This window comes from Ictidomys tridecemlineatus, chromosome 7 (genome assembly GCF_052094955.1).
Source record: "Ictidomys tridecemlineatus isolate mIctTri1 chromosome 7, mIctTri1.hap1, whole genome shotgun sequence".
In the NCBI taxonomy this organism is placed as follows: Eukaryota; Metazoa; Chordata; class Mammalia; order Rodentia; family Sciuridae; genus Ictidomys; species Ictidomys tridecemlineatus.
In genome coordinates this window covers 134,824,855-134,846,272 of record NC_135483.1, presented here as the reverse complement: position 1 = coordinate 134,846,272, position 21,418 = coordinate 134,824,855, and the positions used below count along the sequence as shown (strand labels likewise).

General features: G+C 36.2%; 1 protein-coding gene and 1 non-coding gene across 4 annotated transcripts in view; one reads left to right on the top strand and one right to left on the bottom strand.

Annotated features, from left to right (window-relative positions):
- The window catches only part of Csrnp3 (cysteine and serine rich nuclear protein 3), a 187,465-nt gene that overhangs the window by 150,935 nt on the left and 15,112 nt on the right, over positions 1–21,418 (bottom strand). For 2 of the 3 annotated variants that reach the window (XM_078017518.1, XM_078017517.1), the window contains exons 2-3: positions 17,682–17,852; positions 17,047–17,103 (exon numbers count right to left, since the gene is read on the bottom strand). The gene's annotated coding sequence lies outside the window, so the exon portion shown is untranslated. The remainder of the gene's footprint in view (positions 1–17,046; positions 17,104–17,681; positions 17,853–21,418) is intronic. The other variant, XM_078017516.1, reaches the window with a different exon arrangement.
- Positions 8,399–8,473, top strand: Trnaa-ugc (transfer RNA alanine (anticodon UGC)). Its single transcript has one exon. It is a non-coding gene; the product is annotated as a tRNA-Ala (tRNA).

Sequence of the window (21,418 nt, the reverse complement as noted above, 5' to 3'; positions counted from 1 at the left end):
AGGTCAAGTAAGTAAAAATAAACCTTATGAACAGGACTGACTCTGAGACAGTAGAGCCACAAGCCGAGAGTCCACCACAAAAGAAGGAGGTCTCTGGAAAAACAAATCACATTTGGTACAATGGTCTAAGTATTGGAGATCTGGGATCAATTCCAGCTCTGTGCAAAATGCATAGTAGTAGATGTGAGAAACCATTCCAATTTTAGCACCTTTTTCCCAGTGGCTAAGAATTGAGGACCTTGGCTGTGTGAGACTCTGTAAGTCAGTGTATGTTCACAGATGAGCAGGAGAGAATATTTAGAGCTGTGCTGCTAAGATTTCTACAACACTCACTCTCAGGCAATTCTGCAGAGAAATCATCCCTGAAAATACACCTCAGGATGATTAGGGGCTGCTGCTCTTCCTTTGCAAGCCCTCTGGGCACATCAGTGGTGATCTACACGAGATTAGTGTGAGCTGCCATTTTGCTGGAATCCTGTCTTTATGAGGTAATAAAGAACAGTTGGATGGTGCAGCATTGTCTTTTATCAAACATGAGTGGGCTCTTTCTCCTGTGAGTGGGCTAAGCAGTGATAAATGACATCTGGGACCAAACTGAGGATGACTGTAACCATCCAAGGTACAATGAAAAATATTTGAGAAGGCTAAAACTTGTAGAAATCTGGCAATATGTATACTTATGTAAATGTGTCCCATGTCTTTGCAAGGCTTTGTTAGGCTTACTAAAGAATCCTTGTCAGGTGTCAATTATGCATCCTATGAAAAATAAAATGAACATAAACCTAGGCCATCAATTAGAAATCTGCACCTCACACTAATGATTTACATCTGGTCTTTTCTAGTATTTGAGGCTCTGCTGAGAAAGTCTCTGAGAACCAGCTCTTGATTCACGAAAACTCCTCAAAATTGTCATCCTGCAGAGAGAAGGAGAAAGGTCTACCTCTCCTGTCCCAGATCCCTCACTTTTCTAGTTGCCCATGAGTATCAGTGCATGTTATCCTACAAATTCCAGAAGTCACCTAGAGTGGGAAGGGTCAAGGCACTCTCCCATGCTTTTCAACATTATCTCTGAAGGGCACCTTTAGTAGGTCAGTGGGGCACAAAGCTCTTGTTGTCATGTTTCAATCAGTAGCCAAGTTAGCTAGCACTAAGGTCACTGAAGGTCATATGCCAGTGATAGCCTTGCCTGAACTATAATATATTATTTCAATAGGCAATTCAGTGTTTAGTTCTAAGGATATATAACTTTTTGAAATGTTCTTATGTTATTTCTACCTTTTAAACTTTCTCGCAAATACTGGGATATTGAAAATATACATTTTTCCCAGAATCACAAAATTTGAGAACATTAAGTGGACAACTTCTGCTGTCTGCCTCACATCACAGTATAAATATTTCAAAAGGGAATATTGGTCTGTGAACACAAGTAGAGGTCTGGTGTTTTCAAAGTGACAACAAATCTTGTAAATTCAGTGTAATAGTTCAATTTATGTACAACTGCATCTCAGATACAGCATTGCTTAATTAATATGCCTGCAGCCAGCAAAAGCCTTGTGTACTCTAAGGGACAGCTTCCTGACAGAAGCAAAGGATGTAGGAAGAAGGAATCTAGCAGAAGAGGCCAATCCGCCATGTAAAGTTTGACCCTATCTTTTTAAGAAAAGAAAAAAAAAAAAAAACCCAGTGACAGTCATGATGATTCTATTTACTTTTATCCTTTAAGAATACCACTCCGATTTTGAACCTTCACACAATGCTGAACTATGGTCATCAAAAACATATGCAGATTTTAATCCATTCATTTATCAAATGACAAAAATGAATTTCCATTTTTTAAAAACCTGTGCTGAAATATAAAAATCTGTAGCACATGACAAAAATGTTTCTTAAAAAACGATAACATTTAGTCATTCTATTTCAGTAAACACAAAAGTCATAAAAAAATTGATCAACATGAGACTCTTCCATTCAATCATCAGTGCTGAAGTGTGCAAACAATTCTCTAAAATTTTTAAATGTAAATTCAAAGGCATGGGAAGATAATCTAGATGACAATTTAAATAAAAATTTAAAACCTAAAAAAGTAGATGATTCCTCCAGAAAACTATAAATTATTGGAAAGATATTACCAACCCAGGTGACCATCAACAGATGAGAAGATAAAGAAAATGTAGTATGTATACACACACACACACACACACACACACACACACACACAATGGAGTTTTAACTCGGCCATAAATAAGAATGAAATTATGGCATTTTCTGGTAAAGAGATAGAACTGAAGAGGGTATAATTGAAGTAGTAAAAGCCTGGATTAGTGAGAGGAAATGGAAACTATGGCTCAAAATTAGTGATTGACCTTAGGTAGGACAGAGAAATTCATACTAAGTGAAATAAGCCAGACTCAGAAACAAAGGTCAAATGTTTTCTCTCATATGCAGAAGCTAGAGCAAAATAAGGGGAAAAGGTGGGGGGTGGATTCCAGAAAAACACAAGGTAGATCAGAGGAGTCAAGGAAGGTGATTAGGGGGAGGCAGGAAGTACTGGAAAAAGGAGGAATTGCAAAATGAAATTGAGCAAGTTATGCTATGTACATATATGAACATAACACAATCTCACCTTTATGCATATTTATAAAGCAGCAATTATAAAAAATAAATAGATGGTAAGGTCAGTTGAGTAGAGGAAGAGGAACGGTAGGAAGGAAGTAGGGAGGAAGACAGAAAAAGAAACAGTTGGGACTGCAATGGAGCACATTATATTCTGTGCATGTATGATTAGGTAAAGTTAAACGTCGCCATTATGTATAAGTATAAGCACTAATAAAAACATTTAAAAAAAAAAAAAGAAAAGAAAGACTCATCATGGTAGCCTCTCATGTGCACCTATACTCAGCTAATCCTTGCCCTCTCTTTCCTTCAAACTACTGTAACCAAAAAATTAAAAAGAAAACATGAAACAAGAACACCTGGCTAAACTCAGCTTTCTTCCTGCTATGAACTTGCCTTTAGGTGCTGAACAAATAAATGTCAGTAGCGATAGTGCAGAATATTGGGTTATTGGCATAACTTTGAATATATGACCACAGACTTCATGTGGGTCCCCAGTAATATCTGGCAATTTACCCTATTTCCCTCGTTAATTCATGCTTTGATTCTATAATACCACTCAAAAGGGCACCTTTGATTCTTCAGTCCTCCCACATTCCTTCCCACCTCCTTACTCTCAGTTTATGACATTGCTTCTAAGAAAATTGAAAGAACCACAATTCAATTTCCTCCATTTCCTTCCACTACATCCTTTAAACTCTTGATATTTGTATCTCTATTGTCTGCCTTCAGTCCTATTATAACTGAGGAACTTCTCTATCCTGTCTAAGGTCAATCCCCAATCTGGAGCCATAGTTTCCGTTTCCTTTCATTAACCCAGAATTTTACTACTTCAATTATACCCTTTCTCTCCCACATCCATTTTTCTGGATTGTTCCCATATGTATGCAAATGTGACATAAGTTCTCTTGAAAAAACTAAATTGTTTTCCCTTAGGTGACCTCTCCATTTCACCATTATTACCCCATTTCTCTGTTTCATTTTATAGCAAAAGTTTTCAGAAAAAGATACTCTACTTTCCTCAACTGCCATCTATATTGAATGAAGGAAGAGGCAGGGGGTGGGGTGGGGGGGTGCACAAGAGAAATTACAAGTTTCCTCCTCCTTCAGGCTATTCTATTTCAGTAAATGGCATCACCATTTACACAACTGCTCATATTGAAAATAGTCCATTAGGGAAATGGCTGATTCTAGGACTGAGGCAGAGGAAATACAAGACGTAACTGAAACATTGTGTAATGCAGAAAATAAGGAGGGGGCAAGAGTCACAAGAGATCTGAAAGAGCTCTTAATGGTCCAAGTTCAGCTAATTTTTGGAACAAAAAGTAAGTAAAAATAGCTTTAGATTATACCAAAGAATAAAATCAATATCTATAAGTCGTAAATAAATAACTTCATAAATATTCTTACAAAATATTTTCAAAACATAGATACTCCATTTTCAAGAAATGAAGCCTAATTCCCAACCTTCCCCACCTTCAATGTGAGTTTAATTAGCAAGCTGTTTTGTACACACACACACACACATGCACACATGCTAAAATTTAAGAACATTCTACAAAACCTGACATATTCTTCAAAAAGTTGCCATCATGAAAACAGAAAGACTAAGCAACTGTCACAGACGGAGGAGACTATGGAAGCATTATGACTCAATTTGACATAGTATTCCTGGTCAGCTGGATCCTAGATCAGAAGAATGACATTCATGGACAAACTAAAATCTGAAGAGTCTATCCTCTGGTTAAGATTACCCTGTGACCATTTCTCAGTTTTGACCAGTATGTCATGGTGACATAAGAGGTTAACTTTAGGAAAAGCTGGGCAAACAAGTCATGGGAATTCTCTGTGCGATGTTTGCAAATTTTCTGTAAGTCTATACAAAGATAATTTTAAAAGGCCCATGAGTCATTAATGTTCATCTGTTTCCCTCACACCTCATAGCCAGTTAGCACCTCCTCTTAGCTCTGTCTTTAAGAAGTATCTTTTATTCGGCTACTTCTCACCATCTCCACTGCTGCCACACAATCCAATTCCCCACATCTCTCTCTTCCAGCAGTAACCTCCCATCTGGTCTTCTTGCTTCCTCCATAGTCTCCCTGTTGCCTATGCACACAGTGTCAAGCTGATAAATTCTATTTGATATATATTCTATTTGCTATTCCTTCTCTCTGAAAGCTTCCTACCATTTATGGCCCACTCCCTTACTTCATTGAACCTCAGGCCCTCTATGGCCATCTTATTTAAAGTGGCCATACCCTTCCTATTTCTTTATGTTAATTTTCTTCAAGCAGATTTGTGACATCATTATGTTATTTGGTTGTTTACCTTCTACCTTGACTACTAAGGTATACAGGATGAGAACAAGGACTTTATTTTTTGAATAAACACATACCTATTGATTGTGACTTATGGAACACAGTATAATTTTATCCAGAACTGGTAGAAGTGTCTGTTTTGCCACCTTTTTGAAAAAGCAATATGCCAGTAGTTATTAGGCCAGTGCTCCCACTCTTGGGACTCTATCCCATTAAAAAGTTGAGCAGTAGTATTGAAGAACATTTTAAAAGAATACATATTATATCTTTGTTCACAGTAGCACAAAAACTAACTTGAAAAAAAAAAAGTGAGCAGCCACAGGGTAAAGATTGACTAAATTTTTATATGTTCATACCTTGAATTATTATAAAGTATTAAAATAATAAAACAACTATAACAGATAACTTTGGAAAGTTCCATGTAGTGTTATGAAATGAGAAAATCAAGATGCAGAAAAAAGTACACAATAACTTTCAAAACACTTTCATGGGCAATACTTTCATGTGTATGTTTACATCGCCCTAAAATATGAATGGAGCCAGGCATGGTGGCATGCATCTGTAATCCCAGTGGCTGGGAAGACTGAATCATGAGGATCGAGAGTTCAAAGCCAGCATCAACAAAAGTGAGGCACTAAGCAACTCAGTGTGACCCAGTCAAATTCAAAATAGAACTATTAAAAATAGGACTGGGATGTGGCTCAGTGGTCAAATGCCCCTGAGTTCAATTCCCCAGTACCAAAATAAAAGAAAAGGATATAAACCAGGTTGTCAAGAAGTGTTACCCTCAGGGGCAAGAGGTATGAATGAAGAACAAAAGGGAAGAAGAAAAATCAAGTGTCTCACACACAAACACGCACACACACACTACCAAGAAGAAAGAAACAGTAAACACATTTTGTGATAGGAAGATATTTATGCCTTTATATAAGAACGTTTGTATGTATCTGCATAAAAGAGAATTATTCAAACCAATCAATTTCAAAAAGTACAGAAGAGTTTTGGGACATTTGGCCCACAAATTTTTCAAATAAAAATGAACTTTTAAGCATAAAATTCATTTAAAAATTCCTTAATCTTCCAAAGAAAATAGAGTTTTGCTGCTAGAATTGATCAGATTCCCAGGAAATGCATAAATTCTTACAGATGGTCCTAGGAACACAGCTAAATTGAAGACTACATTAGTCAGTGTACTTTCATGCTGAGCTGCAAAAAATAGAATGGAACCCTAAAAAAAGAAGAAAGCAATATCCACTAACAGGAATAAAACAAGGAGATCTTCACAGCATTTGTTAGCACAACTTTTGGCTAATTAAGCAGTCTGTCTTACCTACCTTAAGTTGTTTTTGTGTTTTTTTTTTTAGTTATAGTTGAAAGCAATACCTTTATTTGGTTTACTTATTTTTTATGTGGTGCTGAGAATTGAATCCAGGGCCTCACATGTGCTAGGTGAGTGCGCTATGGCTGAGCCACAACCCCGGGCCCCTACCTTAATTCTTAAGATGGGCATTTTTTTCCTCATGGAAATCTCACAGGTATTGCCCTGCTGGCCATGAATACCCAAATAAGGTCTTGACTAGTTTTAATTCTTAAAAAATAAATAAATAAATAAGGAACGAATTTCAGACTTTCTGTTAAGAATATGTCCTTACTTTTTATGCCATAATAAAGTATAAAAATTATCCCAAAAACTCACTTTTACAGAATGCCTAGTACCTAATAAGTAATCTAATAAACATTTACATAACATAATTTCTTCACACTTTAGGAAGTGTGCAAAGACCTTAAATGGTAATGTTTGCAGCACTACGGAGTACATCATGCCAATGTCAAATGTAAAGTGTAAAGAAAAGGGGAATCCATTCTGGATATCATATAAGGGGATTTCAGCATAGATTGTAGTCATAAGTAGACTTCATCACAGACAACTTTATTGCAAAGTGATTTTGCCATAAAGTAAATATGAAATGAGCCCTGAGTCAAGATTTTTAAAACTATGATTCAAGAAATGCAGATTCAACACTATTCAAAAAAAAAAAAAGTATTAATGGCATAGAAGCCTTTTTTTTTTTTTTTTTTGGTACTGGGGAATTGAAGGTCAGGGGCATTCGACCACTGAGCCACATCCCCAGCCCTATTTTGAATTTTATTTAGAGACAGGGTTGTTAGACAGGTTGAGTTGCTTAGTACCTATGCCATCAAAGAAGCTTAGGCTTTGGAGTAGCAAAAAAACAAAAGATGGCACATTTCTGTTGTTTTTAACTACTAAGACTTTGGTCAGATTACTTACCACCAGTTTATTTGTATATCAAATGAGTATGTAGACTTTGATTTTACATTTTGTAGTAAACATAAGTACTGCATCTACAACAACATATGACTCGCAGCAGATCATTAATATGTTAGATTATCTTATTATGTGAAAAAGAAAAAAAGAATATGTTAGGATATTTAAAATTTAAAAGAAATTATTATCTCCACTATTCACTTACAAATAACTTTATTGCATGGAATTTCATTTTTTTTTTTAAAGAGAGAGTGAGAGAGGAGAGAGAGAGAGAATTTTTAATATTTATTTATTTATTTTAGTTCTCAGAGGACACAACATCTTTGTTGGTATGTGGTGCTGAGGATCGAACCCAGGCCGCACGCATGCCAGGCGAGCACGCTACCGCTTGAGCCACATCCCCAGCCCCCATGGAATTTCTTTTTAAGAGATATTTCCTTTATATCTTCTTCATGAGTATTAACTATAGAATTCATACGAATTATTATTATTGTACCCAGGGCTTTTTCCCCCCATTTTTTATTATAACATATTCCATGAATCCTTATTAGAAAAAGAGTGAGAAAATGAAGGAAACCCAGCAAGTCAAAGGACCTCATATCTTGGTCCCAGTGATTGGTTTACTAGAGTCATGCTAGGGTTGCCAGTCACAGGCCAGGTAGTCTAATGGAAGGAATCACACATAGGTCTAGTTACAAAGGTTTTGAAAGAACTGTGATTCCAAACAAAGCTGGGAAACCCAAGAAACTCCAAAGTTAGCAATAATACAAAGATGCTGTCAGCCCTCCGGTTGGAGGAACAAAGGAAATGATTTAAGTTCTGGATTCAAGAGCCTATGCTGCTGCTGGTAGTCAGATCCCTGAGGGCTGGGACCACAACAGCAGCACCATTACAGCAAGGACTGGACCAGAGAGTACATGAAGCAGTTACTGGAAATACCACCTAAATCATGGATGAGTGGGTGGGAATATTCTGGTGTATTCTTTCCTCCTACTCTCCAGTGTCCCACCAAAGTTTTTATTTTCTGAGCCCAGTAGGCAAACTAATAGACATGAAAGTTGGGAAATAAAATACTCAAGAGATTGGATCTGAGCACAAATGAACACACAGGATAAAATGTAGAGTCAGGGGTGGAAGAGATTCATTTTTGCCTTTAAAAATATAGTGCAATGGACCGGGGTGGGGTGTATAGCTCAGTTGGTAGAGTGCCTGCCTTGCGTGCATAAGGTCCTGGGTTCAATCCCCAGCACTACAAAAACAAACAAACAAAAAAGAACACACAGTGCAAGAAGGATGCTGATATCTATAAGCAAACAGATATTGTCCTCAGATCATCTGGGAAACTCATAATTCCTTATACAGCAGGGGGAAAAAAAATGACTATCTCCCATAATGAAAAGAGACCCATGTCATACCATGCCACAGTAAACAGGGGGAGTACTGAAGTGGTTGTGTGACAGATATACAAATCCTTTTTTTTTTGCTGAACATGACTTCACCCATCAATCTCAGTTACATGACCTAAGAGAATCTCCTTTTATTTAAGTTAGATTACAAAGATTTTTTCATTTGCAATACAAAGTTTGAACTAACATAGCCATGACCATTAACTTCGAATATTTAAAAGGGGTTCCAGGACAAGTGCTAAGTATTATCAGTAAAGGAAATGAAATTAAATAATTGACTTAGTTACATGTTAGCAGTAAGAGAAACTAGTGGACATGGTTATGTTGACAGATCTTGGTTGGCCATAATACTAAATAAATTATTTTATCTCAAATAGGTAATTTACATTTTTTAAAAAATCCAGAATATAGGAAAGCTATTTCTCCTAGTTTTTGTTTGTTTGTTTGTTTATTTAAGACAGAAGAGTCATTTATATTCTTTGATTCATGTCTGGTAACCAGACCACAAAAAGGAATGTAGAGCAACACTACATGGAGACTATCGAAACAAAAATTCACCAAATATGATAAAAATGGCTATAAAATTAATTGAGAGATGGTAAACAAAGCAGCATTGTTCTCTTTTATCCCACACGTCAACAAATAAAGAGAGATTTAATAAAATATAAAGTAATAGATGACTTATCATTTAACCCATTCTGCAAATATCCTGATGAATCTGATACAAGTGCATTCAAATAGGCTGTAAATCATAACCTAGGCTTTATATATTCTTTATTTTTTCTTCCATATATTTATGAAAATGTATACAATTTTTCAAATGCTCTAATCATTCACTCATTGCTTTTCTCAAAAGAATAGACCTCTAAAAACACATTAATTATTTCAAAGTTACAACAAGTGGTTTATTTGTAGCTCAACTGAAGTTTGCATAGCAGCTCTAGGTCTGGGCGATGAGACAAAATGGCTTAAACCACAGGCAAAATAGGCAAAGGAGACCCAATCAGTCAGCACTTCCATGTGTCCATCTGGTTTGAACCCTAATATTTGTAACTTTTCCTTCTTTCACTTTAAGCAATGCTTTTACTATATCTTCTTATAACCCTCCAGTGAAGTAGAAAAAGAGAAATTGATGGGTTTTATTTCATCAGATAGAAATTCTTGGAAACCAATATTAATTAGAAGTTTTTGTTCATTTTGAAACCTAAAACTGAGAGTCATATATTTATTGTAAATAAATTCTTTCATTTGAAGAATAAAATTATAACCCTCGAATCTCTCAAAGCCTATCTCTATTTAATGATGTACTCTCTCCAGGTGGAATTTCCCTGGACAGAAGAATTCATTTTTCTCCAGTCTACAATGTAGCACTTAAAAATTATACTTCAACATTATTTCATGTCTACTAGTCTGAAGTTCCCAGGGAGAGTGTAAATTCCTCAAGCTCACTCAGCCCATGTGGGGCAGTATCTTTGTGCACTCTTCAACACTCCGTATGTCCCAATGATTCTCTTTTGAACAGAGATTATTAATAGACTCTTGGTAAATGCAAAGAATTTATATTCCTTTAGCTGTGGGACCTATTAAAAGCAGGGACATGAGAGTTTCAGTACTTAACAAAATAAATTCCAATGGCAATCAGCATAAATGGGTTAAATTTGATCAGAATCTCAATCTCCATCAATTCCAGTGGTATTTTCTTCTAATTAATATTAATGTGGATGAGAACTAAAAAACTACTTTTATTCCAGGCGGGAAGCTTTTTTTTTTTTTTTTTAACTTTAGTGAAAGACTTCATAAATGCTTATCTGCTATATGGCATGAAGTAGAATAATTATTTTTAATCTTCTTGTGGAATTTATAGCATATACCATGCTATAGTGGTTACGTAGTATAGTATGAACTGTGGAGTTTAAGCTGATTTTAAAATCCAGATTCGGCATATTCAAGCTGTGTGAACTTAGGCAGTTTGCTTATCCTTTTGCTTTTCAAAATATTCTTTAGCTTATCATATTAATAAGTTAAAAGTAAGATTATCTTGGGGCCGGTGTTGTAGCTCAGTGGTAGAGTACTTGCCTCGCATACATGAGGCCCTGGGTTCGATCCTCAGCACCACACAAACAAATAAAAAATAAAGATATTGTGTCCATCTACAACTAAAAAAATATGATTTACATTCCATTGCCATTATTTCTTCCAAAACAAGGTCCTTAAAGATGGGATTAAATGCCCTTTATGATTTGGATTTCAGAGGAGAAATTATTGGGTTGTAAGAGTCTTAACACAATCAGTGAATTAATCCCTGGTGAGATTAATTTAAGTGGCAGTGTCTGATTGGAGAAGGTGGGAATTGGGATGTGGCTATGAGGTATGTATTTGTATCTGGCAAGTGGAGTCTTTCTCTGGTTGTGGATCTCTGTGATGTGAGTTGCTTTCCTCTGCTACACTCTCCAGTCATGATGTTCAGCCTCAACTGGAGCCCAGAGGAATGGAGCCAGCCATCTATGAACTAAGACCTCTAAAACTGTGAGCCCTCAAATAAACTCTCCTCCTCTAAAATTGTGCTGGTGGGGTTCTTTAATGGCAGCAGCCAAAAAGCTTACTCCAAACTCTGTCACCTCTGTCATTAAGATTTACAGTACACACATTTTCAAAAATGTAAAAGTTTAAGGCATTACAACACATTTCAAGATGAAATGTATGTATGTGTGTGTGTTTAAATCTATTTCATAAACTATAAATACTAATTTAAAAGAATTTTATCAATGTAATTTAAACTAAAATATATGCATTTTCATCTTACCATATTTTCACTAACATTCATCCAGTGATGGTATAAAATACATAATAATTCATGCACCTGAGGTCTCCATACGTCAAAATTAATAAGGCCCACTACAGAATAAGTCTCGCCATTAGAAATAGCTAGTCTCACCACAGCCAATAGAACCCATTACAGAAGTATTTAGTGCACGCTATTTATCAATGGTCACCAGCTTTCACAGTGTTTCGCAAACTGTTTTGAGTTTGGGTGTTATGGTTCTTTTTTATTTTATATGTGTTCTTTATTTTGGGGGGCAGATTTTTCAGATTTTCATTATGTTAATTTTACAAGATGTTAAGATCTTTATAAGGATCTTAAAGCAACTTAATAGTTGGTTATTTAAATCATTTCATAAAATTCAAATTGTCAAAATTGTAAATTATGTAAATCAATTTCTGTTGCTGCTCCACTGTTATATTTGTGAGATAAGATAAAAGCAAATGCAATAAATTGGGAATCTATTTCAATTTTAACTCGGAGAATACATTCCTGCCTGGAATTAAATTTCATTAAAATAAAATGCCTGTCCAAGTTTTTATGTGTTTGTCTTTGCTTGAAAAGCAAACATTTACCTTTTGTTGAATTTATTAAGATTGCTTTTTCTTTGTCACTTTTAACCTTTATTCTAGTTTATGCCAGATCATAGTAATTTAGAATGTAAAACACATTGTTCAATAATTCTGTGGCCCTAAAATATTCTCAGTTTATTCCAAAATTCCTCAGGCAAAAAGAAAAAAAAAAAAGGTGACATAAAGATATATACTTTCCAGGATGAAAGGGTCAAGGGTTAAATACCAGCAGCCGGTTCAGAAATCACACCAACTGGCTCTTTTTGTTTGCCTGCTTGTTTGTTTTTAAGCAGGACCTCTGCATTCACATGCACACAAATGTACTTCCCTGAAGCTGTCAGAAAGCACCAGAATGCCAGATCTGCACAATGAATTTTAAATTCTTTTGAGAAACATAAGGACATTTGCTTCAGGCAATGACATCATCATCATCATAAACAATAAATAAATAAATAAATAAATAAAGCCAATCAATCTCTGGTATTCAAATCAAAGCCAGAAGATTATGGTACTCTGAAGATGGCTAGCAGAATTTTAATCATCTAAATTCATTTGGATTAATTTTTCAAGCCAGGACATTTTGCAATTGGTCAATCCTTTATCTATTGTTTGGTTCCATTCTTAGATGACCCCCAAAGTAAGTATATGATTCTCTGTCTAGAGGTCTATAAAATGTGAACACTCTAAAATTTACATTCATTTTATAATAAATTTTACTGTCAGATAAAAATATTCTGATCACTAATGGGAAGATGTCATCTTTAATATTTAATAGCAGCTTTAATTCTTGTGCTTTTTATGAAATACAGCTACAATATCAATTCTACCTATACATATTCTGAGTAAATAATAGATCTGGGAAGTTGTAAAATTTTCTATGATGTATGTCAAATCTTATGAAATACGTCTAATAAAGCCTTATCTTTCAAGCGATATGAGAAGCAGTACCATTAACACCAAAGGACTATCTTTATATTTAGTTTTTCATGATAGCTCAGAGTTAAAACCATAACAATTGTTTTTCTTTTTCTTTTTTTTTTTTGGTACCAAAGTTGAATTCAGGGGCACTCAACCACTGAGCCACATCAGGGTCTCACTGAGTTGCTTTGTGCCTCGCTGTTGCTGAGGCTGGCTTTGAACTTGTTATCCTCCTATTTCAGCCTCCCAAGCCACTGGGATTATAGGAGTGTGCCACCACAACCCGCACAATTGTTGTTTTTCTAGATTCATTGTTATAAATACAAAAAAAAAAAAAAAAGAATTATTTGAAATTTGGCCCAATTGTGCTGTTAAGTTTAAAGCCAAATTTAAATGATTTTTCAGGGCTTAAAACAAACAAATATAAAAGCCAACTCTGTACATAGCCAGCAAAATGGAATATAATTACTCCATTCAATCAGAAGCTGTGATTAAGTGAGTTCAATTAAAACGAAAGGTAAGTGGGTTTCTGAAGTCTTGAATTATTGAACAAGTAATGCAAGGCCTAGAGTTCAAGGGATAGAAAAAAATTACTATTTTTTTTTTTTTCAGAGAGTCTATGATGCCCATTCAGCCCTCTGGCAAAAGTAGAATGTAGAAAGGTTTTTTCTCTTAAGTTAAATGAAATAACCCTGCTGTTAAAGATTTGCAATATGTACTTCACCCACCTACTTTTCACTGTAATGTATCTACATTATCACAAGCAGCATTATGTCACCAAGATCAACCAATTTCCTTCATGGAAATGCAAAACAACATGTTTTCTGTAAGATATTTCCATCAATGTCAGTGACATACATAGAGTCTCAACAGTCTGCCTTGTCACTTACAGAAATGAGAAGTAAAATGTTCTTTCACACTCAAGTTGAATTCTGTGCCAACTGTTTCACTGAGCTCATTGACTGTTCATAAACCCATCATTGGCACTATCCTAAAGCCAGGGCATGCTAACACTTTCACCAGAAACCAACTGGAAAAACAAAACCAAAAAAGAAAAAAAAAGCAATAAGAGATGAGATGCCACTTACCCTTACCACAAGATAGACTATTCTAGTTCTAAGAGGAGCTGGCATAAAAGACACACTATGCCTTTCCCTTGATGATCTGGGTCCCTGTAGTCAGGCATGTCACTGAACCATCAGACACCTGCATGGTCTAGAAGAAAGGCAGACTCTAGGGATCTACATTAAAGTCCTCTGCCACCAGCTCATATTTTGATTCTTGTCAGGGTATTCTCCCTGGGCCTTATTCTCCACATCTGTAAAATAATGAAATCAGCTGAGATACTCTCTAAGGCCTTGCTAGTCCTAACATTGTTTGAATTAAAAATGAGGTTGGACTATTATGGTTGTTTTTGTCTTTTTTATGATTTGTGTAGAGTCATATTGTGTATTTGACCCCTTAAAGAAACGAACATGGGTTTTCTTCTTCAATTTGTCCAACTTTGCAAAACAATTAATGAGGTTTTGTATTTGAGACCAAGTAAGCAGAGCCCACAGTGACAAATGTCCTCTGTAGGTCACATTTTTCCACCTCCTCTTCTTTACCCTTCCTTTTCACTGTTTGTCCCCAGTCATGGCTCTGATCACAGACTTATTACAAGTTGCTCAATGATGCCATCACATCCTTTTACAGACACGTATCAGCAAATGTTTCCCTTAAAACCCTTGAAAATTCACAAAGAAAAAGCGCATTAACAGCACTGCTGGAAAAGACTCGTCAAACTTTGCAGCTGGCAATTATTTCTCCACTGACTACACTGGATATGTGTCTTTGCCTCAGTGGACTATAGCAACGGTGATAAAACAGAATACTTAGGATCACATATCAAAATAGTTATTAAAAAATAAACTCCTCTCCACTAGAACTTTCACTCTTTCACAGACCTGCTTAGGTATTCTGCCTAACCTATAATATTTCAACTCCTCTAAACCATCAGAACAACAGTGTCATCAGGAAAGCATCTTGAGTCACTTCTGTAAGATCTGGTAATGTTTAAATGAACATTATAGGTACTTGGTGAACTCACAAGCTATAGAAATCAATAGATATCTTGCATAGAGAAGTCTAGCAATTGATTTTTCCAGGAGAGAACCAATTTGTAACTTTAGAAGAGGCATAGACACCAAGGAGTCTGGAAGCATGCTGAAGATTACAAAAAAAAAAAAAAGAAAGAAAGAAAGAAAAGAAAAGAAAAGAAAGAAAGAAAGAAAAAGAAAAAAGGCGACAAGGGTGTGGAAAATGCTGCACTGTACTAGATGAGGTGGTGCCTCAAAGAAATGGGGCCTTAGATTGATGGTGCTTTTCAGGAGTGGTTAAAAGGGGGGGGGAAGAAAAGATTGAGAAACGCTAGGCAGCTCTTGCTAGTGCTCTGGGGTTTAGAAAAGGATTCTTCAAAGTACATAGAAAGGGCATCATTATAGTGTTCCCAAGGGTGTTGCATTTAAATGTAGACTATTGCTTTCTTAAGGATAAGAACATCCAGTGCACTTATTCTTTTTGGGGGGTGTGGGAGGAGACCAGAGACTGAACTCAAGGTCTCACTGAGTTGCTTAATGCCTCGCTTTTGCTGAGGCTGGCTTTGAACTCGCAATCCTCCTGCCTCAGTCTGTCAAGCCAGGGGAATTACAGGCATGTGCCATCAAGCCAGGCAGTGAGTGTACTCATTCTTTCCAGCTGTTAAGAATTGTCTGACATTAATGTGCTCACTCAGTAAAGAACTCTAAACATGCATACCTTCTAGGTGTTGCAGGTGACAGTAAAATGTAAAAAGCTGTATCAGTGTCCTCTACAACATTACAATCACTTAGAAGGTGTGGAAAGGCTAGAAGCAAACCTCAAATTAAATGTATCTCCCCCAAATCCAGGGTCTGGTTTTGATTTTATGTAACTGGAGAATTTTGTCCTCAAAACAGCTATTACCTTCTCTCTCTCCTGCCAAGTATTCCTTTATCTCCTCATTATTTTTTACATTAAAAATGGTTTTTATTTAAAAAGTCACTTTAAGCTCATACACCTATAATCCCAGCAGAGCAGCAGACTGAGGCAGGAGGATCATGAGTTCAAAGCCAACCTCAGCAAAGGCAAGGTGTTAAGCAGCTCACAGAGTCCCTGTCTCTCAATAAAATACAAAATAGGGCTGGGGATGTGGCATAGTGGTTAAGTGTCCCTGAGTTCAATCCCTGGAACCAAAAAAAAAAAAAAAAAGTGACTTTAGTCAAGAGATTAAATAATGCAAAGGCTAAACATTCTTATAAAATTTTATCTATTTTAAATTCTAAATTCTTCTAACAATGATGGAGAATTTATAAATTAAAAAAATTTCAAATTCTTGGGGAGAGAAGAAAGAGAGATTAAAAAAAACGCAGTTTTAATAGTTAGAACCGCAGTACATAAATGTTAGTGTGAATTTTCAAAGGATGTTTTTGGTGAGTTTAAAATCCCCAAATCTGGGTTAGGGATATAGCTCAGTTGGTGGAGTGCTTGCCTCACCTGCACAAGGCCCTGGGTTCAATCCTTAGCACCAAAAACAAAACAAAACAAAAAAAACACTATCCTATTGTGAAAATTACATCTCTTAAATTATACCCATTTGTGTTGAATAATTTTAACCTTTACTTATGGAGTGCAACTTTAAAAGGGAGTTTATAATTTATGGGTTTCACTGACTTTGTTTAGTTTTGCTTTAAGTGTTAACTCTTCTAAAAAATAACTTTGAGATCCCCCTCCCTTAATGATTGAGGTTGAATGGACACAGAGCTATAGGAATGGGTTCACCTATAGAAAACCTTCATATGTGCATCTTTTGCCAGGAATGCAATGTGAGAATTAGTCAAATTATAAATTAGACCATGCCATATGAACTTAAGTAATTTGGCTCATTAGCTACTTAGGAAAAGTATGTATGTAAAGAAAGCTGCCCATATTCCAGTGCATGAACTTGGCCTTGAATCTGTTTTACTTGTATAGAGAGACAACTATAGAAGTTTATAGCTTTCAAGGCCTGGATTTCACAGCAGCGTTCTTTTTAAAACAAAAGTCATTTTCTCACCTTAGTGTAGTGGAACGAGTGCCTAGCATACAGGAGGACGTGGGTCTGATCTCCACACTGCAAAAAAGAAAATCATTTTTCTTGCCTAGGAAATGGATGTGTTGTGTTCCCACTGCAGATATTTCACAACTCACTGACCAATATCAAATGCTCTAAATGGCTCAATTGATTTGATTTCCAAAAATGGCTTTCTCAGAAAACTGAAGATGCATGCTAAATTATTTTCAGTTGCTATCTGCTTACCTCTCATTGGCCTTAATTCTGCCTAATGTATAATCATTCCATAGAGATGAACAGAAGTTTATTCTGGTTTTCAGATGTTAGCTACAAGTCTCATAGGCTTCTCAAAACACTTTTCATTCATTAATTAGCACTTATTTTTTTTCTTTTGGTGGTGCTGAGGATTGAACCCAGGGCCTTGTGCATGCAAGGCAGTCACTCTACCAACTGAGTTATATCCCCAGCCCTCAGAAGCATATTTTGCAGTTTAATTAATCAGAGTGATATTTGCAAATATGTTTGGTCTGATGAAGTTGGGAGAAGATATATGCCAGTGGATAAATCTAAAGTCACCAAGAGTTGAACATTCAGTACAATTTATAGCACAACATGAAAATACAACTTTAGATACTCACGGGTAAAATGACTAGACGTGGATGGATTGACACTATCAACACGCTCAGCACTGTCACAGCTAAAAACATCATCATCTGATTCCTGTACAGAGGAGCAGGGAGAGGAGCCGTCAACTTCTTCAAACTTCCCCTTTAAAATTCCACTCATAGCTGCAGTGCTGTCACATGTACCTGTAAGAGGAACAGGAGCAACAGAGCATTCAAGTATTTGACTGCTGATTGCATAGTCAAGGTCTTAAAGCCTTTTTTAGGGACTGTAATTTTCTTCTTCTTCTTCTTCTTCTTTTTTTTTTTAACCACATGAACCACACTGTTATATCCTTGCAGAAAACTATTCTTCCCATAATGTTGGGAAGCACCAAAAATAATTCTACCCTGATGCATTCTTCTTTTCATTGTCATTCTAGTAGCATGACTTAGAAGAAAAAAGGAAAAATTAAGCATGTGGAATAAGAGTGCTACATAAGGAAATATGCCTCGGTGCTTTGAAATGTCAAAACAGGAGTCAAATACATTTATTTGATTTGCTCTAGTAAATCATGTACAGTCATTGACAGAGCCAGAGTTCAGAATGAAATAGATCACTCACTTGCATGCTGTCATATCCAGAGCATACTGATTAGGGTATATCTCTCCTGCTGCGGATTTCTTTTTTCTTGGGTACAAAGGCATCTACTTTCCTGGGGCTCTTTGTCCATCAAAAATCAAATTGGTTGCTAGGGATGGCTATACCTGCAGAATTTAGATGCCTTATCATGTTTCCAGTCAATTCAGCAGAGCTATGGGGAATACTCAAGTCCAATGCCAAAGAGGTTGGCTGAATAGATTTTATACATGGTAAATCACAGTCCCTAAATCTTTTGCTGGATAAAACATTAATTTAAGCCTCTTCACTGTCTATATCAACATGGTCAGTGAAAGCCGATCAGATGTAGCCCGATGTATTATTGAAAACTTCTTATTGTCACATTAGATGAATCATTAAACCTCTTGAAAAAAAAATTCTTCATAGTTATAAAGAAACAGTTAGAGTGATCAGAGGGTTGCAAACATAAATTCCTACAGAGGCAAGAAACCTCAACAAGTAAATTGATCTAATGGAATAAAATCTTGAGTCCTCTTAGTCTTCTCTTTTATGTACTATTATTTGGAAAAAAAAAAAACAAAAAACAAGAACTCTGACGGTTTAGATATGAGGTGTCCCACAAAAGCTCACATGTAAGACAATGTAAGAAGGTTTAAAGGTGAAATGATTGGCTAATGAAAGCTTTTACCTAATCATTGAATCAGTCCTCTGATAGTGATTAACTGGGTAATAACTGCAGGCAGGTAGGATGCGCTGGAGTAGGTGGGTCATTGAATGCATGCCTTTGGGATATATATTTTGTCCTTGATGAGAGAAGAATTCTCTCTCTGCTTCCAGATGGCCATGTCCTGAGCTGCTTTTCTCTGCCACACACTGCTGCCATGATGTTCTGTCTCATCTCAGACCCGGAGGAACAGAATCAGCCAACTATGGACAGATGGCTCTGAATCTGTGAACCCCAAATAAACTTTTTTCTCCTTAAAACTGTTCTTTTCAGGTCTTTTGGTCACAGCGTAAAAAATACTGACTAAAAGAGGCTCCAAGAAATACTTCTTTACCCAAAGGAAAATAACAGCAGAGCACAATAGTAAATGGCCTCATAATCAAGGAGACCATAGGTGGTACACAGTGTGAACTGTGCAGAACTGGGGAATGCAGGCACAGGCCCTGGGAAAGGCCTCTACAGAGATCGGGGTCATTTTGGCTGCATGTTTTCCTAGTTAAATCCACTTTAAACTTGGCCAGTGCCCCGTAGTTTCAGAAGCAGTCCTTTATACCCCTAGATTTCATATTCTACATTCATCTTTCCCTCATTATTTTGGTTTACAAAGTTATAGGAGCAATTTTTAGATTACACTGTAGTGTAATTTCCAACATGGACTGGTTCTAATAGATGGACAAAAAAAAAAAAAAAAAAAAGACTTACCTCTGTGACTTGGAGAGGTAACAGACTAGGGAATCAACATTCTCTTGCCCATTCATTCAACACACTTTGACTATAGATGCATTGATTGAGAGAACCAATTTGCCTTCCAAAAAAAAATACCTGCACATTATATGCTGCCATCAAACCTGAGCATGGCAGTTCTATCCATGCCTTCTGAGCAGTTAAGCAAGCTTCAAATCTAACAGGAGTGAATTTTTTTTTTTTTTTAAAGGCAGTACCTTTAGGACTGACCACTGGCCACCCACCTTGTGTCTCTCATAGACCTATGGTCTCCCTTAATTTTAGGAACTACATTCTTTGGACTCTTCTACTCCAGATTCTTCTGCTAACTATCCTGCTGTTTTTGTATTTCCTTTGTATTTTGTATTTTCCTTTGTATTTTGTATTTTTCTTCACACTCCCAGCTGGCACGTGCATTTGGCTCTCAACAGACCTGCCTTTACCTTACAGCATCCTGAACAACAACACTTTGTTTTGCTTTGTTTCATTTTTTTCCCCCAGAGAATTTGAGTGTCCTTCTTGGTCATTTATGTCATTTTATAGGAAAAAGAACTTTGACCTTTGTTTATAGGCCTTTCATTATTCAGTAAACATCATGTTGCAGGGACTATTTTACTTGTTAGGGAAAGAAAAAGAAGTAATGTATTCAAAAATTCCTTATTCTAATGATGCTGACTTACTGAAGAGTTATTGGAATAGGGGTAGATAAACAGTAAACAGGTAAATAAATTAAATATATAATGCCCTATGGAGATGAGTGCTACAGAGAAAAATAAGCAGTTAGATGACATAATGACTATTGTATGGCCATGAAGAAGGAACATTCAATTTTTATTTCATTAGTGAGCTAATGTTACAGTGAGGAGGTAGAGTCCCAGAGGAGGAACGGAAACCAGCAATTTGGACTTTTGAGGGAAGAATGGATCAGGACAAAGAAATGGAAAGTGCTAAGACCCTGAGAGCAATGCAGTGGGTGAAAAGAGAAGGCTAGTGTCTGGGGCGAGATTGTGCAGGGCCCTTAAGGACTTGGGCTCTTTCTATAATTGAGATAGAAGCCACTACAGAGTTGAAGTGATGTAGTGATAAGACTTGGCTTATATATTAGAGGGACTTCTCTTTATCTTGTTATTTCATGAGGGTTTATAATAAAGTGAAGGTGGATTTAATGGGGGGAGGAAAAGTTCTAGAAGTAAGGAAAATACCTAGGGAAGGCTTAGTAGCAAAGAGGAACAGCTAATGTCAGTAGAGCTAACCAGTCAGAGGCCTATAGAAGTCAACAGATTCCTTGATGAGGCAGAGGACTTTGAGAAAGAAACTAGACGGGGTGATTTTGAACACCTAATTTTACTTAGAACTGCTGGTCTCTATATTTGCCAATTAATTGATGGTGGAGATACACTAGATTTCAAGTAAGACCAATTCCAATATTTTCTACCAATCTGTTTCGGCAAATAAAGGTGACAATGAAAAAGTCAGCTTTCCCTTCATCACTCCAAAGAAATACTTCTTTAAATTTGATAGAGAAAAAGCCATGGATGACAATAATCATCAAGAATTTACTTGTTGATGGGAAAATAGAGGCACAAAGTTAGTAACAAATTTACTCACATCCTTCCTAAAGTTACTTACTCAACATTTTTAAAAAATTAAATATACAACCACTACTTGCTACTGCAAGTATTTAAAAAATCAGACTTTGAGTTG